Source organism: Triticum dicoccoides, chromosome 1A (genome assembly GCF_002162155.2).
Source record: "Triticum dicoccoides isolate Atlit2015 ecotype Zavitan chromosome 1A, WEW_v2.0, whole genome shotgun sequence".
NCBI lineage: Eukaryota > Viridiplantae > Streptophyta > Magnoliopsida > Poales > Poaceae > Triticum > Triticum dicoccoides.
The window spans coordinates 1,228,543-1,233,521 of NC_041380.1; the positions used below are offsets into that span (position 1 = coordinate 1,228,543).

Genomic DNA, 4,979 nt, shown 5'->3' on the forward strand with positions numbered 1-4,979 from the left:
GTACTCCACCACATTTCTTTAAGATTTTCTTAGATACCTCCTCCAATTCATCAGGACACTTACTTCCTTGAGGAAATATTCTTTTGTAGAACAGCCTTTCGGATTCATAGTCAGAAAGTGGTTTCATTTGATATATAATATCATCACCAGACGAGCAACATACTTTAGAGATACTGCCTATGCGGGTGGTAGTCATTACTCGACTACCGAGGCAGTTGTCAGCGAAAGCACACTTAATAAGTTCCCATGCTTTTTCGTCCCATATGTCTTCGATTACAATGAGGTACTTGTATTTTTTAGTGCATTAGTTTGCAAATCAAACAACATAACTAGGTCTATATATGTTTTCTCGACAAGTCAGCAACAAATTGATTAAGAGACAGCAAAAATTGTTTTATAGAAAAGATTAATCGGTCAGAAATATATAACGCCCAAAAGTCAGGCCTAATAACAGTGTCCATTTTATAAAACTAAAATAAAACTTACTTGGGACACGGTATTCACTGACTAGCATTACATACTCTCCTAGGAAGAATAATGATAATCACTTTCTCCTGCGTTTGTACCTCTTGTCCTAAAGAAACTTCCTCAATTAATCCAGGAGTTGTCCGTGGTCCCTAGCAGCTTCGTTGATGGCCGCGTACTTGTTCTCGTCAAGTTCATACAAGATCTTCTTGAATATCTTGGTCATGTCAGGATTTCGTGACACGGAAACAAAGGCTACAGTTTCGAACTGCACCTTGATCTTGTCATACACTTCTCTGGCCAGAGTTGTCTTCCCCAACCCGCCAAATACCACAATAGACATGGTCCTTAATTGTTTCTTGGGCCTCTCATCACAATCACACAACTTCTTAATCAGCTCATCTCTTACATGTATCTATTCCAACGAGCTCTGTGACATCTTTGTACACCGCCTTGAGCCGCGGGTCAATGGCATCACCATTACTGTCCCAACTCCTTGGAGAGCTCTTGTGCTTCTTCAATCGCCTCGGAGATTTGATGAAGAGCCTTAGCCTTGCTAAACAGTTTGGTGGCCCTTTTGAGGAACTTCTTGACTCTGTTTTTCATGTTGGTGGAGCCACCGTCATGGCCACCGTCCTCCACGCACACGATCAAAGCGTCGACGGCGTCCTCCATGTGGTAGCAGGGCCGTCCTGAGATTTCGGGGGCCCGGGGCGAAAACAGAACATAGGGGCCCTTAAAATAATTTTAATATTCTTAGATAATACAAACAAATAATGATATTCAAAAAATAGAATTAGAGCCTGTCTTCTCCGGAAATATTTCATTTCGAAGCTCGTTGTGGTGCATTCTTCTCTCAAAGACTCGCCTCTCGATAGGGTAGTGTGGGGTCGATGATCTAGTGTTTTTGGCCAAATCATACGAATATCAAGTGTTGGTCGTAGGCAGCCACGCATGGGATGATCGCAAGTGACATCAAGCCAATTTTCCATAACTATCAAGCCAAATTGCGACTGTTGGCTGTGGCAAATATGTGACAAAAAAAATTATAACCAACCAGATAACGACTACAATCGGCTATCAATTTATCATGCACTTGGAATCAAAATTCTAAAAAATATCCGGCTATCAATTTATCACTTTGAATCAGGTAGAATAACCAAGCTTCCAAAAAAATATTCGGCTATCAATTTATCACTTTGAATCAAGTACAATAATCAAACTTCCAAAAATTATTTGGCTATCACTTTGTCACTATGAACATATTTATTTATTTGCGGGTGAATTAACATATTGAAATTAAAATGTAATATGTGTTGGCGCCGCCTCTCGCAGCCCCGCTCTTCTTCCTCTCGCCAACAATCTCAGCTCACGGAAGAGACTCCAGAACAAGGAAGAACACGAGTATTTTGGTGACCGGCTGCCTCACACAGCTGTCCCTTTTCTTCTGTTCTTTTCACTCTTGTTCTCAAACAAACATGCTTTGCTACACCTAAGTACTCGGACGCACGCATAGCCTGGGCAAAACACTTGCCCACTAACACCACCAACTAACTAGGCCATGCACGCACTATCCTAGGCCACTAACTACACACGCACACATGCAGCTAACAAGAATTGACCACATCTACTACTACAGGCCTTTTCTCAAGGCAAGAACAGACTCTCCAATCCATCAGCACAAACTTGTGCAGGCGCTGGCTTCAGACCTTCGTGCATCACCGTTTCACACGGCAAGCCATCCTCACGCGGCAGCTTCGACTTCATCCATGCATGATCTTCTAACTGAAACCATCCGCTTGTATGCATCATACTTAGCCCGTCACGATTCTGCCTTGGTCGCGGCATGCCGCTTCTCACGGCACCGCTGTATCGCACGACATCATCGGCATCTCACCATGCTCGCCGCATCGCACGGCAACACGATATCTCGCCTTCTTCGCGCGCTCAACCGAAGTTTCGACGACTAGCTACTCCTAGACCATCTAAGTTACATGCACAACAAAAACAAACTAAAATGCTGATACAATAATATCAAGATTAGTTGTAACAATATGAAAGCAGGTAGAATAATCGGCTATCAATTTATCACTTTGAATCAAACTTACAAAAAATATTTGTTGGCACTCTGGAAACCAATGTTGAAATCAATATTCCAAAACTGTCAATGAAACTGGATCAGTCAGCACATGCATGGTGAAAAACAGCAACAGAACCCTCTACTCTTTTTTTTGTTCGGCAGAACCTTCCTTACCACTACTACGCTCGGCATCAAGCCAGTATAGGCCGAATTTACTACGGACCATCTGCGGAAACATTGCTAAAGCAAAAGGCCCAAGGCCCAGTTTTCTAACAGGAAAAACGATTCACCCTTATTCCTCAAGCAGATGCGTACGGACATGCTCTGGTGCTCTAATGGCGATGGGGAAAAGGGTGCTCCTTTTTTGAAGAAACACAACGCAATCCATTAATATACTAAAACGCTGGACATATCGCCAGCTACAGCATCTGATACAAACTTGGGAAATTGGCCTAGCCAATTTTCAGAACAGCCAGCTTCCATACAAAAAGTGTGAGCCGCTACATTACATTCCCACTTACAATGTACTAGGGGCACATCACATAAACCCACATGTAGGAGAAATTTAACCTCTTTAAACAATGTGCCCAGAGTTGATAGGTCATATTCATCACTAAGCATAGCTTGCATCAAAACCATGCAGTCTGTTTCAAATATTACTCTGGCAGCCCATTTGAATAGCAGCATGCACAGCTTGTTGAAAAGCTAAGAATTCAGCGTGTGATGGTTCTGAAACATGCTCCAGGTTACCTGCCCTGCTGTCAGTAGGAGGCCTTGGTCATGCTCCAGGTTACCTGCCCTGCTGTCAGTAGGAAGTCCCAACCACCTGATTGCGTTACTTCAATGAAGGCCCCATCAGTGTTTATTTTCAAGATTCCTGCTGGAGGCGCCTCCCAGTTTTGGATTTCTTCCTTTTCGTGGTGACTGCTCGCCTTTTTTACCTTCAAGCAATATGACAAATGGTAATCAATAGAGGAAACTATGTCTGATATATTTTTCATCGTATCCCCATTATTTACTTTGTTCCATTCGTACCAGCATAACCATAAAAGAATCCACACTTTTAGACACTCCTCCAGTTTTAATTTGAATTTTTTTTCTAACACCGTTTTTGAATCAGAGCATAGGATAAGTTTTAGTCTAACATCTTTCAGTAAAGATATTCTCCATAATGTCTTGACTCTTTTGCATTTAAGAAAAATATGCCCCCATCCGCATCTAATCTAAAACACAGGGGGCATCTAGTATCCACAGGAATACCTTTTCTTTGAAGCTTCGTTCGCACCGGGAGGCTACGTTTCTGCTCCGGTGCTCCCCCCTGGGCTGAACGCGAGGTGGAAAAACACATCGACGGCCAGGATGAACCAAAAACGGTCCATAACAAGGGGCATGATCGTCTTTGTTGCCCCCGCGTATAGCCGTCGAGGAGCCCTGGGAGGCCCGTACGGGCCCGGTTAGATCGTATGCCCGGCTGTATACGTATTTGTTTGTATACGGCGGCCTTTCGTGCACCCGTGAAGCCGCCCGCGCGTGGGGCGGCACGTGTCACGGGTAGTTGCCAAAACTGTCCCATCATATAAATGTGGATGGCAACCACCTCCGCCCGCATCGCCCACCATTTCCCCCCGCCGCATCGTCTCCCTCTCTCCACTCCCCACTCCCTCTACTCTCCAACCTCCTCGTCTCCCTCACCGCATCCTCTCCATCGCCATGGCGGATGCAGGAGGCGAGCGCCCCGATTGGGGCGCAGATCTGGTGGAGCAGGCGCGGCAGGTCGCTGCGGGCACCTTTGTGAGGGGGCGTGCCGGCGTCCAGCGCGATCTCCCTCCGCCGGAGATCCAGAGAAAGCGGGGGCCGGCTGCAGTGGCGCGGTCCAGCCAGATGCGCCCGCTCTGGAGATCTACGGCGAGGCGCAGAAGGTGGAGAAGGGGGAGAAGGTGGAGGCCGGCTCCGGCAGGAGGCGGAGCTGAAGGTATCTGCTTATCACTTTTAGTTGGTAGTTTTTAGATTGTAGGGTTTGTAGCCAGAACTTTGTTTGGTTAGATTTGTTGGAGGTAGGGTTTTCGTTGCATTAGGGTTTTTCTGTATTTGATTCGTGCAAGAATGGTGGACCACTTATGATTATTAGATTAGGTTAGAAGTAGCCGAATTGAGGGATGGGGTTTTTTCAGATGCGTATTAGATTAGTACTGGAATTTTTGCAATTCTTTAGGTGGTTGGCTTGAGGATTAGACGATGGATTACTCAAATATATACTTCTCTATTGGTTTGGGTTGGTGCCTGCTTTAGTTCTTTGGCTTGATGATTAATTAAATGGATGCTTAGTTCCAGGGATTATGCATATCATAGTTGCAATTCTTAGATGCTTGATTGATGCATGTTGTCATAGTTGCAGTTATTTGATGCTTGATTGATGCCTGTCAGGCAGAGGCTA

General features: G+C 45.0%; 1 pseudogene; it reads right to left on the bottom strand.

Annotated features, from left to right (window-relative positions):
• Window positions 1-544: 544 nt before the first annotated feature.
• On the bottom strand, window positions 545-4,257 carry LOC119295548 (annotated as a pseudogene).
• Window positions 4,258-4,979: the final 722 nt, after the last annotated feature.